General features: G+C 46.4%; 1 pseudogene; it reads right to left on the reverse strand.

Annotated features, from left to right (window-relative positions):
- LOC121559378 overlaps window positions 1-16,736 on the reverse strand; it is a 56,216-nt pseudogene extending 39,480 nt beyond the window's left edge.
- Between the last annotated feature and the right edge of the window lie 2,786 nt (window positions 16,737-19,522).

Here is a 19,522-nt window from a genome sequence, read left to right on the forward strand (position 1 = left end):
CGGGATTCATCCGATGGCATTAGTCACCAGATTCATTAACAAGTGCATCGACGACATCGTCCCCACAGTGACTGTACGTACGTACATATCCCAACCAGAAGCCATGGATTACAGGCAACATCTGCACTGAACTAAGGGCTAGAACTGCCGCTTTCAAGGAGTAGGACACTAATCCGCTACGACCTCCGACAAGCCATCAAACAGGCAAAGCGTCATTACATGACTAAGATCGAATCCTACTACACCGGCTCTGACGCTCGTCAGATGTGGCAGGACTTGTAAACTATCACGGATTACAAAGGGGAAACCCAGCCGCGAGCTGCCCAGTAACAAATGCCTACCAGACGAGCTAAATGCCTTCTATGCTCGCTTCCAGGCAGGCAACACTGAAAAAAATGCATGAGAGCACCAGCTGTTCCAGACGACTGTGTGATCACGCTCTCCGTAGTCGATGTGAGTAAGACCCTTACAACAGGTTAACATTCCTAAGGCAGCAGGGCCAGATGGATTACCAGGACGCATACTCAGAGCATGTGCTGACCAGCTGGCAAGTGTCTTCACTGACATTTTCAACCTCTCCCTGACCCAGTCTGTAATACCTACATGTTTCGAGCAGACCACCATAGTCTCTGTGCCCAAGAGCGCCAAGGTAACCTGTCTAAATGACTATCGCCCCATAGCACTCACATCTGTAGCCATGAAATGCTTTGAAGGTCTGGTCATGGCTCACATCAACACCATCATCCCAGACACATTGGACCCAACAGATCCACAGATAACGCAATCTCTATTGCACTCCACACTGCCCTTTCCCACATGGACAAAAGGAACACCTCTGTGAGAATGCTGTTCATTGACTACAGCTCAGCATTCAACACCATAGTGCCCTCCAAACTCATCACTAAAGGACCCTGGGATTAAACACCTCCCTTTGCAATTGGATATAACAGGAACAGGATCCCATCTGTCTACCAATACTTCCCCATACCTTTTCCTGTTTGCCAGAAAATGGCTGCTGGCTAAGGATGCTGCTGGGACATTTGCAGCGTTTACTTTTTTCTTTACTTTAATTGCTGTTTAACCTGGCTTTGGAATTTAGTGATTTTACCTGCGTCTTGGTTTTGTCTTCGCCCAAACTTTGACTGCAGTGAACAAAAATACTTGGCACAGGTACAGAGAGGCGGGACAGAGAGCAGACTAACAAACCAGTAGTGTTTCACTCGCTTTGTGACTGACAGGCACCTGTCCTATCAATAGATCACTAGAAGATGCATATCGTTCATTCTAGCGGAGAAGACTATACAGACGTTTCTGACTAGCTAATTCAAACTTGTAAATGAAAAGAAGCCTAGTTAGTTGGAAAAAGTAGCCAGCTGACAATGAGTCTGTTATCGTCTGTTTAGCTGACAGCTGGCTCTTATGGAAAACAATGACTAAGCCCAGTGTTTTGGCCAAACTCACAGGTGGTATTGTCTGTCCACTAAACAGCAGAGAAGCACTCAAAATTCAACATGATATCCATAATATATGCAACTGGATTCATTTCTAAATTGATTTATTTTCAAATGTGCTATGTCCATGAAAGTATGGCAATAGATTTATATTAATCTTCAGTGCCATGCTATCGCAAGCTGCAATACTTGAAATTCGTTTTGGATTACAGTAAGCACTCTAACGTCTATTCGATATGTTATGGTGGTTTTGGTAAGACCATTTAGCACTTCACTGTGAGGTAAACTGTTTCAGTTGAAAGAAACACACACACAACTAATATACTGGGTACAACTTATATGGAAGATGATGAGGGATAGGAAGGTTGTAGTGACCTTGCTTGCCCCAGGCAGGAGGTGGAGCTTGACGTATGGATCGGCCAGTCCGTTGGAGTCCATGGCCTTTAGTCCCTATGGAGACACACAGGCATGGTTACAGACGCACGCACACACACATGCAAACACACACACACACACACATACGCTGACACACACAGTGAGAGAGACACACACACATAAACACACACCGACACAGCACACACACAGACCACACTTGGTCAAGGTTTAGCTATCATACACATGTCATACAGTCATACACCACAGGCTGTAAGCCAGACAAGGTCAGGGCATGACAAAGAACATTATGTCCTTTGGTGTTCAACTCTACTCTTGTTTTGTCTATTGTGTCGCATGCCATTCTACTCAAATCGTTCTCATTCTGCGTCCATCATTTCTCAAGCTAGTCTGTTTATATGTAGGTGTGCCTACACTATCAATGCTTTCCATTGGGTTGGGGTGCTTATCTGGGTATAAACATAGTGTCACGATCGTCGGAAGGAGCGGACCAATACGCAGCTGCGTGGAGTGAACATGATGACTTTATTTATAAAGCAACCACGTAAAAACAACAAAAAGACGATAGTGAAGTCCTAACGTAACAATACACTGAACTTGGAACAATAACCCACAAAACAAAGGTGAAAACTGACAGTTTAAATATGGCTCCCAATCAGAGATAACGAGCCGACAGCTGACACTCGTTACCTCCGATTGGGAGTCATTGACTACAACATACAACACCTAGAAAAAACAACCCACAGACCTGCAAACATAGAAATACACCCGACAGAACTACCAACATAGAAAAACACCCAAATCCCCAACAAAACAACATACACTCTAGCTCACATACAAAAGTCCTAGAGCCAGAGTGTCACAGTACCCCTAAAGGTGCGCACTCCGGGCGCACCAGCATACAGGGGAGGGTCTGGGTGGGCGTCTGTCCACGGTGGTGGCTCTGGCCCCCGGTCGTGATCCCCACCCCACCACAGTCACAAACTGCTTAGTAGGCAGTACCGGACTAAGGGACAGCACCTGACTAAGGGGCAGCACCGGACTAAGTGGCAGCACCGGACTAAGGGGGCAGCACCGGACCAAGGGAGCACCGGGCTAAGGGGCAGCACCTGACTAAAGGGCAGCACCGGACTGAGGGGCAGATCCTGGCTGGCTGGCTCAGGCGGATCCTGGCTGGACGGCTCTGGCGGATCCTGGCTGGCGGAAGGCTCTGGCTGATCCTGTCTGGCAGAAGGCTCCTGGCTGATCCTGTCTGGCAGAAGGCTCTGGCTGATCCTGTCTGGCAGAAGGCTCTGGCTGATCCTGTCTGGCAGAAGGCTCTGGCTGATCCTGTCTGGCAGAAGGCTCTGGCTGATCCTGTCTGGCAGAAGGCTCTGGCTGATCCTGTCTGGCGGAAGGCTCTGGCTGATCCTGTCTGGCGGGAAGGCTCTGGCTGATCCTGTCTGGCAGAAGGCTCTGGCTGATCCTGTCTGGCGGAAGGCTCTGACGGCGTTGGGCAGACGGGCAGTTCAGACGGGCGTTGGGCAGACGGACAGTTCCAGGCCCTGTTGGGCAGATGGGCAGTTCAGACGGGCGTTGGGCAGATGGACAGTTCAGACGGCGTTGGGCAGACGGACAGTTCAGGCCCGTTGGGGAGACGGCAGACTCTGGCCGTCTGAGGCGCATCGTAGGCCTGGTGCGTGGTGCCGGAACAGGAGGTACCGGGCTGAGGACACGCATCTCAGGGCTAGTGCGGAGAGAAGCAACAGGGCTTGCTGGACCCTGGGAACGCACATGACGCCTAGTCGCGAGGAGTGCCGGAACAGGGCATGCTGGACCCTGGGGACTCCCATAACGCCTAGTGCGGGGAGCCGGAACAGGGCATGCTGGACCCTGGGGACTCCCATAACGCCTAGTGCGGGGAGCCGGAACAGGGCATGCTGGACCCTGGGGACTCACCTCACGCCTAGTGCGGAGAGCAGGAACAGGCCGGGCGGGGCTGGCGGCGCGCACCGTATCCCTGGTGCGAGTGGCCGGAACAGGCCGGGCCGGGCTGGCGAAGCGCACCCTATCCCTGGTGCGTGGAGTAGGAACAGGCCGGGCTGGGCTGGCGACGCGCACCGCTATCCCTGGTGCGAAAGTGGCGGAACAGGCCGGGCCGGGTTGGCGAGGCGCACCGTATCCCTGGTGCGAGGAGTAGGAACAGGCCGGGCTGGGTTGGCGACAGCGCACCGTATCCCTGGTGCGAGTGGCCGGAACAGGCCGGGCCGGGTTGGCGAGGCGCACCGTATCCCTGGTGCGAGGAGTAGGAACAGGCCGGGCTGGGCTGGGCGACGCGCACCGTATCCCTGAGCAGTGGCCGGAACAGGCCCGGGCCGGGTTGGCGAAGCGCACCGTATCCCTGGTGCGAGGAGTAGGAACAGGCCGGGCTGGGCTGGCGACGCGCACCGTACACTTAGTGCGAGGGACCGGAACAGGCCGTACCGTACGGGGAACACACACTACTGGCTGCACCACGGGACTAGGAACGGGCCGGACCGAACTGGTTACACACCCCAGTACCTCACGCCGTGCCTCAACACTTTCCTTCCCTGCTTTACCCAGTTGCCCCCTTGACCTGGTAGCCCACTGAATCCGTCCCTTCTCTGCCTCCGTCAGCCCCCTTAACCTGGCAGCCCTCTGACTCTGCCTTGTGGCAGCCTCCTGCTGCTCCGTCGCCCAAGCCATGTGCCCCAAAAAATTTCTTGGGGTTGCCTCTCGTCCTTCCGACGATGATGGCCCTGCTGATGCTCTCCTCTCGCCGTCGCCTCTCCACCGTCTCGTTCCATGGTCGGCGATCCATACCGTCTAGGATCTCCTCCCAAGTCCAGGACCCTTTACCTTCCACCAGTTCCTTCCATGTCCAGACCCTTTGTTCCTGGACGCGCTGTCAGTTCCTTTATGGTGGGTTATTCTGTCACGATCGTCGGAAGGAGCGACCAATACGCAGCGCTGTGGAGTGAACATGATGACTTTATTTATAAAGCAACCACGTAAAAACAACAAAAGACGATAGTGAAGTCCTAACGTAACAATACACTGAACTTGGAACAATAACCCACAAAACAAAGGTGAAAACTGACAGTTTAAATATGGCTCCCAATCAGAGATAACGAGCCGACAGCTGACACTCGTTACCTCCGATTGGGAGTCATTGACTACAACATACAACACCTAGAAAAAACAACCCACAGACCTGCAAACATAGAAATACACCCGACAGAACTACCAACATAGAAAAACACCCAAATCCCCAACAAACAACATACACTCTAGCTCACATACAAAAGTCCTAGAGCCAGAGTGTCACACATAGTCAATCGCCTTCTAATAAAGGACAAATGATAGCAACTCCCAGAAATGACCTAGTAGGAAGGCACAGAATTATGTCTGAATCCCAAATAGCACCATATTCGCTAGTAGGTGCACTACTTTTGACAAGGACCCATATGGCGCCTGGTCAAAAGTAGTACTTTTATAGGAATGGGGTAACATTTGGGATGCATATTTAGTCTGTGAATATTATTGAATGGGTGCATTTCAGCTTCACATCTACCATAGTACCCATAAGGGGTGTACAGTGAGGGAAAAAGTATTTGATCCCCTGCTGATTTTGTACGTTTGCCCACTGACAAAGACATGATCTGTCTATCATTTTAATGGTACGTTTATTTGAACAGTGAGAGACAGAATAACAATAAAACAATCCAGAAAAACGCATGTCAAAAATGTTATAAATTGATTTGCATTTTAATGAGGGAAATAAGTATTTGACCCCTCTGCAAAACATGACTTGGTGGCAAAACCCTTGTTGGCAATCACAGAGGTCAGACGTTTCTTGTAGTTAGCCACCAGGTTTGCACACATCTCAGGAGGGATTTTGTTCCACTCCTCTTTGCAGATCTTCTCCAAGTCATTAAGATTTCGAGGCTGACGCTTTGGCAACCCGAACCTTCAGCTCCCTCCACAGATTTTCTATGGGATTAAGGTCTGGAGACTGGCTAGGCCACTCCAGGACCTTAATGTGCTTCTTCTTGAGCCACTCCTTTGTTGCCTTGGCCGTGTGTTTTGGTCATTGTCATGCTGGAATACCCATCCACAACCCATTTTCAATGCCCTGGCTGAGGGAAGGAGGTTCTCACACAAGATTTGACAGTACATGGCCCTGTCCATCGTCCCTTTGATGCGGTGATGTTGTCCTGTCCCCTTAGTGAAAAAACCCCCAAAGCATAATGTTTCCCACATCCATGTTTGACGGTGGGGATGGTGTTCTTGGGGTCATAGGCAGCATTCCTCCTCCTCCAAACACGGCGAGTTGAGTTGATGCCAAAGACCTCGATTTTGGTCTCATCTGACCACAACACTTTCACCCAGTTCTCCTCTGAATCATTCAGATGTTCATTGGCAAACTTCAGACAGCCCTGTATATGTGCTTTCTTGAGCAGGGGACCTTGCGGGCGCTGCAGGATTTCAGTCCTTCACGGCGTAGTGTGTTACCAATTGTTTTCTTGGTGACTATGGTCCCAGCTGCCTTGAGATCATTGACAAGATCCTCCCGTGTAATTCTGGGCTGATTCCTCACCGTTCACATGATCATTGCAACTCCACGAGGTGAGATCTTGCATGGAGCCCCAGGCCGAGGGAGATTGACAGTTATTTTGTGTTTCTTCCATTTGCGAATAATGGCACCAACTGTTGTCACCTTCTCACCAAGCTGCTTTGGCGATGGTCTTGTAACCCATTCCAGCCTTGTGTAGGTCTACAATCTTGTCCCTGACATCCTTGGAGAGCTCTTTGGTCTTGGCCATGGTGGAGAGTTTGGAATCTGATTGATTGATTGCTTCTGTGGACAGGTGTCTTTTATACAGGTAACAAGCTGAGATTAGGAGCACTCCCTTTAAGAGTGTGCTCCTAATCTCAGCTCGTTACCTGTATAAAAGACACCTGGGAGCCAGAAATCTTTCTGATTGAGAGGGGGTCAAATACTTATTTCCCTCATTAAAATGCAAATCAATTTATAAAAATGTTTACATGTGTTCTTCTGGATTTTTTTGCTGTTATTCTGTCTCTCACTGTTCAAATAAACCTACCATTAAAATTATAGACTGATGATCATTTCTTTGTCAGTGGGGGATCAAATACTTTTTTCCCTCACTGCATATTGTATGTTTGCCTGGTGTGGGCTGAATGTGAAATCTATCTTTCTAGCCCAGATCGCATTAATACTTAACTCTGCCTCATTGTCAAGATATAAACCTTGGTTCTCTCTCACTGAATAGAGTTCACAGGTTTTCTAGGCAAGCGCCATTGTCTTCATGACTTGGCTCGATGTGCTGGGTTAGAGCTAAGCCTGGAAAAAGTATGTTGAGTGGCTTTCGATGCTGCAATGCTAACCTAAGGCTTGCAGTGGATTGGATAGCGCTTAAGCTAATTGATTATTGGCGCTTTGTGTGGAGGAGACGTGGCTTAGCTTAGGCTTGGGGTGTAAGTGGAGTCTTGTTTTCAACCTTAGCCCTTGACGGAGGTTAGAATAGTCTGTATAGGGTTGAGTTTCTTACCTTGGCCTTGTGGATTGTACAGTGTAGACAGTTGTTCTCGTGATCGAAGAGCAGGGTAAATTCCAGGGTGCCCAGGTAAGCTGTAAAACAAAACAATCGATACAGACAATCCATTATTGGCGGTGAATACAGCCTGATTAAACGTGTGTATAAATGAATGCAAATAAACACATATGCATGTACAGATGGCCACACAGATGCATACACATAAACATAAACACCAACACACACACACACACCTTCCACCCCCGACCTCCAAAAACACAAACACCTGTAACTCCAGCCTCCTGCACAATTCTGAAATCTGGATACGCCAATGCTTATATTCCTGACAGTCTCTTAAAAAACATGCCCTGTTTTTATTACTCGCTGTGAGTGGAAAGAAAAGAAGCTTGAGGACTGAATCACATTACTCCGACACAGCAAAATAAATCACACAGAGTGTGTGTGTGTGTGTGTGTGTGTGAGCCCCTCTGTCGGAGAAACTCGGAGCGAGCGACAACAAACGCGAGACAATGACGGGGTTGAAGACGCTCGACTCACAATTACTTCCCTTAAACACATGCAGTGCCAGCTGACACTGAGAAATGTACCCAGAAACTGGTTTTGACACAAACAAACGGCGACTTCGAGTCGGTATTAAACCGCGAGAATGTTGAGGCCCGTGTTTGTTTTCGATGATTAACTAGGATACACATTTATTTACATAAATCGCCGCAAGGACCCCATCGAGTTCATGTGCGTAGACATGCACGAACATACACAATTTGACAGTTGTACACACATGGACTGTGATGCACATACTCGTACACGCACATCCTCAGAGACAAACTCGAAGACAAACAGAGAAACAGACATGCATGAATACATTAATTCACAACTGGAACATCATTAACTAGCCTAATTTTAACACCCACAGTTAAACCCATAATGACATTCAGAAAGACAAAAAAAAACACAAGCCACACTGACTATAGCCTTACACACTTTGACCATTGGATGTACAGAATTGTCAAAATGATTGTAATAAAACATACAGTGCCTTCAGAAAGTATTCACACCCCTTGACTTTTTCCACATTTTGTGGTGTTATAGCCTTGATTTTTAATTTATTAAATTTAGATAATTGTCACTGGCCTACACACCATAATATCAAAGTGGAATTATATTTTTTGACATTTTTACAAACTATTTAAAAATGAAAAGCTGAAATGTCTTGAGTCAAAAAGTATTCAATCCCTTTGTTATGGCAAGCCTAAATAAGTTCAGGAGTAAAAATTTGCATAACAAGTCACATAATAAGTGCATGGACTCACTCTGTGCGCAATTATAGTGTTTAACCTGATTTTTGAATGACTACATCATCTCTGTACCCCACAAATACAATTATCTGTAAGGTCCCTCAGTCGAGCAGTGAACCGCACCTGGGTCACACCTCACACCAACCCTTACAGAAAACTGAGCCAATATGGACCCAGCTGAGGCAGCACAGTATCGGAGCACATTGGTAACACAGGGAGCTATGCTGAACCAACACGACCGCAGCCTGCAGCAGATCACAGAGAATCTCCGCCAGCTGACAATCGGCGTGCAGAGCCGGGTGAACACCCGACCAGCCCCTGCAGCCGGCGGAGTGGAAGCCGCGGCAGTGGCGTCGTCAGTCTCGCCTGCGACATTACGGAAACCCCGCCTACCACCTCCGGAGAAGTATGACGGACGTCCAGAGGGCTGCATGGAATTCCTCACCCAGTGTTCCCAGGTATTCAGCCTACAACCCTCCTCCATCCCGACGGAGCAGGGCCGGGTGGCCTACGTCCTCACTCTGTTGACGGGTCAGGACCATTCCTGGGCTACCAGGAGTGGGAGAGCCACACTCTGGCGTGCTCCGACTCCTACAATTCACCCGGGAGCTATGCAAGGTGTTTGAAACCTCTCGGGTATCGGGGAGGGGTGCTAGTGAGCCGGAACCGAAACCCCAACTCCAGAGACTCCCAGACTTTTCTCCCCGTCAGGGTTCAGTGGGCCCGCGCTGCGCGTCAGGCGCATGCACTGGTGGATTCTGGGGCCGCGGGAAACCTGATGGATGCGGGGTTGGCCCAAGGGTGGAGTGTTCCGTTACTCTCCCTCTCTGAGACGGTTCCGGTCATGGACCTGGACGGCCGGCCGTTGGGGTCGGGCTTCATCACTCGGATGGCGGGGGCGCTATTGGAGGATATCCAGTTTTTTATTGTGGACTCTCCGGAGTGTCCCCTCATCCTTGGGGCACCCCCAGCGACTGGCGTGGGCGGAGAATGCCCACAACACCCTTCTCTGCTCGTCCATTGGCCTGTCCCTCTTCCAGTGCCAATATGGGTACCAACCCCCCCTATTCCCCGAGCAAGAGGAGGAGGCGGCGGTCCCGTCGGTCCAGGCCCACAAGGTATGATCCTCCAACAACCTTAGGCACCTCCTCACTCACAGTCTGGACTAATCAGTATCCTATTGGTGTCACCTGTGTCTACCTGTTCACCTGTGTATTTATGCCCTCACTTCCCTGTGTTCCCTTGCTCAGTTTTCTCTGTTAGTTTCTCTATGTCCAGCAGTACTACTCAGTGTCTGATCGGAGACCTATGGACAGGTACTTGAGAATTGTTCTCCCTGTTTCGTTATTTGTTTCAGTCGTAGGTAGTATTTCGTATTTTGGCTGTCAGCCGGTTTTTGGAGACTTATTTGGTCCGCCTTTCTTTTATCGTGATAAGTCCGTTATCTTGTATTCTGGCTTCGGGACCACCAGTAAAGATCCTTGTTTCACCATCTCTGCCTACTGCCTACTGTATATCCTGCACCGCACCTGGGTCACACCTCACACCAACCCTTACAAAAAAGCAGACATTGAATATCCCTTTGAGCATGTGGAAGTGTAAAAAAATTAATTACACTTTGAATGGTGTATCAGTGCACCCAGTCACTACAAAGATACAGGCGTCCTTCATAAATCAGTTGCCGGAGAGGAAGGAAACCGCTCAGGGATTTCACCATGAGGCCAATGGTGACTTTAAAACAGTTAAAGAGTTTAATGGCTGTGATAGGAGAAAAAAAAACATTTTAGTTACTCCACAATACTAACCTAATAGACAGAGTGAAAAGAAGGAAGCCTGTACAGAATAAAAATATTCCAAAACATGCATCCTGTTTGCAACAAGGCACTAAAGAAATACTGCAAAAAATGTGGCAAAGCAATTAACATTTGTCCTGAATAAACACACAAAGTCTTATGTTTGGGGGCAATTCCAATACAGCACATTTCTGAGTAACACTCTCCATATTTTCAAGCATAGTGGTGGCTGCATCATGTTATGGATATGCTTATAATCGTTAAGGAATGGGGAGTTTTTCAGGATGAAAAAGAAACGGAATGGAGCTAAGCACAGGCAAAATCCTAGAGGAAAACCTGGTTCAGTCTGCTTTCCACCAGACACTGGGAGGGAAATTCACGTGCAATAACCTAAAACACAAGGCCAAATATACACTGGGGTTGCTTTCCAAGATGATATTGATTGTTCCTGATTGGCGTAGTTACAGTTTTGACTTAAATCGGCTTCAGAATCTATGGCAAGACTTGAAAATGACTGTTTAGCATTTTCAACAACCAACTTGACAAAGCTTGAAGAATTGTTTTAATAATAATGTGCAAATATTTTACAATCCAAGTGTGCAAAGCTCTTAGAGACTTATCCATAAAGACATAGCTGTAATAGCTGCCAAACGTGATTCTAACATGTATTGACTCAGGGTTGTGAGTACTAATGCGTTTCAGCCAATCAGTTGTGTTGTGACAAGGTAGGGGGGTATACAGAAGATAGCCCTATTTGGTAAAAGACCAAGTCCATATTATGGCAAGAACAGCTCAAATAAAAATAAAAATAAATAAAAAATAAATAAATAAAAAATAAGTGCACTTATTGGTAGATGGGTAAAAATTAAGAAAAAACAAACAAACAAAAGAAACAAAAAAAAAACACGAGCAATGGACATTAGACCAGTGGAAATGTGTCCTTTGGTCTGGAGTCCAATTTGGAGATTTTTGGTTCCAACCGCCGTGTCTTTGTGAGACGCTGTGTTGGTGAACAGATGATCTCCGCATGTGTATTTCCCACCGTAAAGCATGGAGGAGGAGGTGTTATGGTGTGGGGGTGCTTTGCTGGTGACACTGTCTGTGATTTATTTAGAATTCAAGGCACACCAGCATGGCTACCACAGCATTCTGCAGCGATACGCCATCCCATCTGGTTTGGGCTTAGTGGGACTATCATTTGTTTTTCAACAGGACAATGACCCACACACATCCAGGCTGTGTAAGGGCTATTTTACCAAGAAGGAGAGTGATGCAGTGCTGCATCAGATGACATGGCCTCCACAATCCCCCGACCTCAACCCATTTGAGATGGTTTGGGATGAGTCGGACGGCAGAGTGAAGGAAAAGCAGCGCTCAGCATATGTGGGAACTCCTTCAAGACTGTTGGAAAAGCATTCCAGGTGAAGCTGGTTGAGAGAATGCCAAGAGTGTGCAAAGCTGTCATCAAGGCAAAGGGTGGCTTTTTGAAGAATTGGTTTAACACTTATTTGGTTACTACATGATTCCATATGTGTTATTTCATAGTTGTGATGTTTTCACTATTATTCTACAATGTAAAAAATAGTAAAAATAAAGAAAACCCCTTGAATGAGTAGGTGTGTCCAAACTTTTGACTGGTACTGTATGTAAATTAGATATTTCTGTATTTCATTTTCAATACATTTGCAAACATTTCAAAAATAATGTGTTAAGTGTTAATGTGTGTTGATGGGTGAGAAAAACAATCTAGTTAATGCATTTTTAATCCATTTTGCTGTAACACAACAAAATGTGGAATAAGTAAAGGGGTATGAATACTTTCTGAAGGCACTGTATATGTTTGATGAGTGTATGCACAAAAAAGAAACGTTTTCACAACCGTTGTGGCTAGAATACATCCATAAGGTAGTGTGCAATGGTTGTGAATGTGTTGTAAAAAAAAGTATGATGAAATTAGCATAATCCAGAGGGTTATTGTCAAATGAGATTTCTCCATTTCTAATCCTTTCTGTTCCGCTTCCTCATATACCCATGAAACACTGTTAATTTGTTTTTGTGTATTACTCATTCCGTTGAAATGTACTTGGAACAAAACCCAGATTTATGCGAAATTAATTGGACGTTGTTGGAGATGTGAGAAGGAACATTTGGCCCACGTATCTTTCTTTAAAACCCTGGCTAATGACGTGTTACCAAGCCATGTTCTTAATTATTGTAAACATTGAGATGAACTGAGGATATGGCAGCTTATTGAGAACGGTTGCGTTGGCCGTAGAATGTTTTGAAAAAGTTGTACATTTCGAAATAGATACACACACACACACACACACACACTCACACTCACATACATTCTCACAGACACACAACACACACCAAACTTGACCCGAAGGCCTTCCTTTCCTGATCCTAACCCCTGAACCCTGACCCCCCACTAGGGTTGCACGATATTGGAAATAACTGACATTGCGATATTTTTGTTTTTCTGTGATATATATTGCGATATGAAAAAATACAGGGACGTATGGATGATCCTCTGGGAAAAATGCAATTTGCAAACAGCGACTTTTCAGGTGGAAGTCCTCATTAATAAAGTGTACTGTCAGACTTATGTAAGGCTCCGTTGTCCGGCTGGACCACAAGTCCGTTGTTGCTGTATAATATTCTACTTGTGACAGCTCTGTTGCAACTTGAGAAAAATAGTTGCGTGATGGCATTACATACCGCTTGTCAAGCGACCGGATCATGTTTTAAAACCCTCTTTGGTAACCGTGTTAATTGGTCCCATGTCTTTGGCGACGTGAAATGTTATTGAATCTGTGATTTCTCTCTCCGTTTGGAACCTTTCTCGTATGGTGTAATACTGGCAAAGTCATCCGAAATAGATTTTTTTCTTTGGAGGGCATTGAGATGCTTTGCACTTGTCATACGAAGATTTGTGGTGCCGCCTTAAATGATCTAACAAATTGGTCGTGTTGCCTCATGTTGTGGCAACAATTGCAAGGCACTCTCAACAAAGTACCTGTTTTTGGTCAACATCATCCTGTCTGTAGCCAAAATATTTCCATATAATTGACGATGCATTTCTATTTGCAACCAAATTCTCAATTTCGGTCTTTTTTGCCTGTTCCTCGCTCATCATTTCGTCACGCGCAAGCAGAGCCTGCATGTCAACCACGTGCAGCAAACGAACTCCGTGTTTAAAAAATAATAATAATAATAAACTGTGTATCCAATAACCCATAAATCGGAGTAAATTATGTTATATCAGACATATATATTGCTAGTATAACATTAAAAAAATATATATATATTGTAGACTGATATATGTTTACCTTACTAAATCGCACGTTCTGCGATGTGACTATTGCGGATGCATACATCGCAATGTCAATGCTGAAACAATATATCGTGCAGCCCTACCCCCACCAAACCCCCCCCCACCCCCCACTCACTTTCATCATCATCATCATCTGAATCCACCCCTTCTTGCCTCTCCCCCGGTCCACCTCGATGGGTTTCCTCTCCTCCTTATTCTCTCTGTCCGTCTCCCTCCATTGTTCAATCCGAAATCTGGTTCCTTCAGGATCTTCTTCTCCGGGCGGGGGCGGGGTCGTGGGATAGTCAGGAAGCGCGGGAAGAAGTCGGAGATCTGCGGGATAGGCATTATGGGCCCGGGACACACGTTGATGGCAAAGTGCTCCTGCATGGAGATCTTGACTGGAGAGGGTGGAGGGAGAGATCTGGGAGCAGAGGAGGTGGCACGAGAAGGTGCGGGGGAGGATGGGGTGGAAGAGGAGGGAGGGATGGAGAGATGGGAGGAGGTGGAAGAGTCGGGTGGGGGGGCGAAGTGGGAGTGGGGCGGAGGAGGTTTCGATACGCTCATGTGCACCGCCGGATGGGACTGTGGGTAGGCGTGTGTGTGTGGGTAGATAGGTAGGTAGGTAGGTAGGTAGGTAGGTGTGTGTGTGTGTGTGTGTGTGTGTGTGTGCGTGTGTGTAGTGGGGGGGTGTGGGGATGGAGATGAGATGAAGAGAGAGAAATAGAGAGGGAGATATGAATGAGAGGGGAGGAAAGGAAGGAAGGGTGGGAGACAGAGCGATAGTATCACTCACTTTATCGAGTATATCTCACTTCCTGGTTCTTTTGCTGTACTTAGTCCCTCCCTCTCCCTCACTCTCTTACTGTACATAATTGGCTTCTTCAAGGACCTGAGCTGATGCGGGCTACTCCCAATATCTCAATAGTCTTTCATGTCAAAATACTGTGCTACTATGTCAGATCTCCGAATATATCTTCATGTTTGACAGTGTATCGTTCTACTCTTTTGATCTCTCTCCATTTACTGTTATTTATACCTCTACTGTACACGATAATCCCTGCATCTCTCTCTCTTTCTCTCTCGCTCCCTCATCTTTCTCTCACTTTCTCTCTACCTCTCTTTCCCTAGGTTTGTCTCTCTAGCTCAATCTCTTTAGCTCTCTCTCGCTCTCTCTCTTGCACTCTTTCCACTTCTCTCTCTCTCTCTAGATCTCCACCTTGTCCTCAATATTTACATAACAGTGCTTGAAGTCTTATTCTCCAGTCCAGACGATGTCTGTCACCTATTCAACAAACAATCGTCTTCTAAATAAAGATCAATGATAAACTGTAACAGAAATGGTAATCATCCCATTATTAATTGAGGACATTTAATTATAGTACCTCTCCTTTCATTATCCTTTAATACCTCTGTCCTAGTGTAAATTGTAATTGCTGAAAGACTACACTACTGGCTATTGAAATGAGATCACTGTTCTATTCCATACAAAACATTGCTATAAATGTTGTTGTGTACTTAGCCTACATGTGCACACACACAGTGTAAAACACAGGCTATGTTTAGACAGGCAGCCCAATTCATACCAAATTAGTGGAAAAAATATCAGAATTGGGCTGCTTGTGTAAACGCAGCCACACACACACACACGCTCAAGACACACACTCAAGACCAGTGGAGGCTGCTGAGGAGAGGACAGCTCATAATAATATCTGAACGGAGCAAATGGAATGGCATCAAACACATGGAAACCATGTGTTTTAGGTTTTTGATACCATTCCACTGATACCGCTCCAGTCATTATCACAAGCCCGTCCTCCCCAATATTGGTGCCACCAACCTCCTGTGCTCAAGACATACACACACATAGACACACACACAGACACACACAGACACACACACATAGACACAAACACACAGACACACACACATAGACACACACACATAGACACACAAACACACACACACACACATATACACACACATATATACACACACACATAGACACACACAGAAACATACAAATGAGCAGACACACAGACAGATATTAAACCATTTATTTTGCCTCAAATTCAGCTAGCACCAGAATACGATCCAGAGTCGTTCATCAATGAAATGAATGGTTAAATAAAAAGCCCACATTTTACCACACAAAAAAACCTCTCTGTCTTTCCTTAGGATACCCAAACTCGTACGCACAGGCTTAAGCATACCTGTACACTCTCGCATGCACCCACTCTTACATGAATTATGCACAGACGCTCTTACTAAAAAAAAAACGGTCGTACAGCTTCTTGAGGATACACACGCACTTACTTGGCATAAACACGCATTTACTCTTCACAAACGTACACAGACAGTCAGACACACACACGCTCTCACCAAGTCAGACTTAAACACAGACATCGCCTAAACTCAAACTGTCTGACTTTCAGCTTCTTAAGCATTCACACGCACCGTCATTCATTCACACATGTACACACAGACAAACTCATTCACTCACACATGTACACACAGGCACACTCATTCACTCACACATGTACACACAGGCACACTCATTCACTCACACATGTACACACAGGCACACTCATTCACTCACACATGTACACAGGCACACTCATTCACTCACGCATGTACACACAGACACACTCATTCACTCCCACATGTACACACAGACACAGTCATTCATTCACACATGTACACACAGACAGAGACAGACAGACAGACAGACAGACAGAGACAGACAGACAGACAGGCATAGACACAGAGACACGTACCCAGTGACAGTCTTCATCTGTTCCAGCGCTCCATCTTGTCTTCTCACACGTCCTCTGTCTCTTCTCTCACACACTGAGGAGCAAGCGGAGCTGCTTTGACTCGATATATCCTTCCCCACTCTCTCTCTCTCCCGCTCTTCTCTCTCTCTCCTCCCCTGTCCCTCCCGTTCACTCGGTTGTGACGTTTCTAGTTAAATTCTCTCACAGTCGGTTGTGCGTGCACACCATGTATATAGTACTGTCACTCAGTGGCTCTGCAGTGAGGGGATTTAACTAAACAGAGAGAGGGAGGGGGGAGAGGGGAGAAGAGGGAGAGAGAGAGGGAGAGCGAGAGGGGGAGAGAGAGAGATTGAAATTTAACTTCCCTTTGCTAGCACATTTCAATATGATAATAATCATTTTTATTAATTTGGGTGGGAGGGTTATATTTGTCCTGTTACACACACGTGTGTAAGGAAATGTGTTTCTGCATATCCTAACTACCCCTGAGACACCCGCGGGAGTAGGGTCACGGCCAGGGTCACCATTGTACAGCGTCCCTGGAGCAATTAGGGTGAAGTGCCTTGCTCAAGGGCACATCAACAGATTTTTCACCTTGTCGGCTCCAGTATTTGAACCAGCTACCTTTTTGGTTACTGGCCCAACGCTCTAACTCGAGGCTACCTGACACATTTCAACCCATTGCAGCCATACATACACGCAATGAATTGGGATTAGTCAGTGTCAGAAATGCTTCAAAAGTTAATAATATCCCTGAGAGAGAGAGAGAGAGAGAGAGAGAGAGAGAGAGAGAGAGAGAGAGAGAGAGAGAGAGAGAGAGAGAGAGAGAGAGAGAGAGAGAGAGAGAGAGAGAGAGAGAGAGAGAGAGAGAGAGAGAGAGAGGGGAGCATCATGGAATTGAAAAGAGTAAGAAAGAGAATGAGAAATGGGGAGGCAGAAAGAAGTCATAAGGAGAATACACTTCAAACGATTTGAGTCATATACAGTATGTGGGTAAGAAAGAAATAATGAAGAAAAAGTTACAGCAGTACCAAGGTCAAAAACACATTCTATATGATAGCTAATAGGAAAGGCTCTTTGATACTGTCACATGACAGGATGGATAAAGGGAGACAGGGGCATGAACATTAATGAAGTATTGCCTGGATTATATAACCCCAGGGGACACGTTATCTCTCTAGACTTTGAAGAGAGACACACACACACACAGGCACACACACAGCATTCGCAAACACATGCTAACACATGCACTCTACACACACACATTTTAATATTGTTATTTTGCTAATGGGGATCCGTAATAAATACAAATACAAATACTCTGTATCTACTTTAAATCAATTCATAACATGTTAATTACATGGTTATTAGGCCTAGCTATTAATTGCTATTTTTGTTTGGTTGAGGTTCATTGAAAGAACCATTTGATACCAGGTTACCAATGGGGTTGGATTCTACGAGGCTAATACCATAGTATAGTCCCCATTCTTCCAACATTGTTTCTTAGCAGTTGGAAATAGGACTCTAACATTAGGCCATGAGTGACCATGACATTTTCATCCAATAACAAGGGTGTGAAACCCATTCCCTCAGCCCGAGCCCTGATGGTGCTCTAGTAGCGAGACAAGACGATATGCTCATGTTATCTCGGACTGCTATATAATTTCACAACTAGAGCCACCCGTCACCAGAGTTTATATATGACAGCCTGCATTCACACAGCCTGTTGGGTAGATGACTGCCTCGCCGCCTTGGGCTCCTGCTGTCAGAGTGCTGGGCGTCACCAGAGAATGTTATCTTTTTCTACGGCCGCACACCGCTCCGAGTCTGCTTAATCACGACCTCTTCACATGACCGCCAGCCGCGAGATGTACACTCTGAGCTGTATGCGCTCTCGACACGTCTCAGGTCATGGGTGAACGGCGGCAGCGTCATGGAGCTCGCTGTTATTAATGTTTTATGTCATGGGAGGGAGGGAGGGAGGGAGGAGAGAGGAGAGAGAGAGAGAGAGAGAGAGGTTGAGGTAGAGTGATGGGTGGGGGTTTTATGATCCTGGGGTTTGTCCTTTGACCTTATTTGAGGATGGGGTGGACACAGACAGGACTAGATGTACGGAACACACTGTTTACATTTCAGTTATGAATTTCATTCGGGGCATTATCAAAATCCCCCGGAAAAGCTTGGGGATTCAATGAGAGGTTGGCAGTGTTGAAGGTAAAATGCAACCCCACTGACCAACAGCTTTTGGGGGGTATGCAGAAATGTCTAGAATGCAATAGGCCTAAATAAGGAAAGCGAGATGAATGGGGATTCCGGAGACACCAAACCGGGAGGGTTGGCAAACCCCACCAGTTACCCAAACCATTAACCTTGAGAAAAAGCTGCTTGAGAGACACTTGGTACTCCTGCCCCAGATACCCCAGATACCCACTTTTTGACACATAGATATCAATCTTGTGATCTGATTCTCTATAGGCTATTTCTCCCTGATGTGTTCACTTCTGTACTCCCCTTGTGGATTTAAAAGCATTGGAATGGTGCCAGTATTAGCAAGAGAGAGATTACATCATATTTCTTAAAGCAGTCGATTTTTCTTAAAGGGGCAGTGAAGCGAATGAGTGCACACTTAGCAGTGGTAGAGTATAAGGGCACTGCTGGGATACTCATTATAATACTATGCAAGCCTTAATGCTGGAGTCTGTGTAATGACCTCCTTCAGGACTGTAGCACTCCCACTAGTGGCAGCTAGGCTCAATTGCTAGCCATTCAATAGATACATTTAATTAACTAGCAAAGCTTATGGCAATTTCAGGAGGTCACTAGAGGAAGCACCCTAGCTCAACAATGACACAGCCGCCATTTTGGCTCCAAAGATCCGCAGTCGAACTGTGCCATGGGTGACAATGGGTAAGAAT

Source organism: Coregonus clupeaformis, unplaced genomic scaffold (genome assembly GCF_020615455.1).
Source record: "Coregonus clupeaformis isolate EN_2021a unplaced genomic scaffold, ASM2061545v1 scaf0718, whole genome shotgun sequence".
NCBI classification, from domain to species: Eukaryota; Metazoa; Chordata; class Actinopteri; order Salmoniformes; family Salmonidae; genus Coregonus; species Coregonus clupeaformis.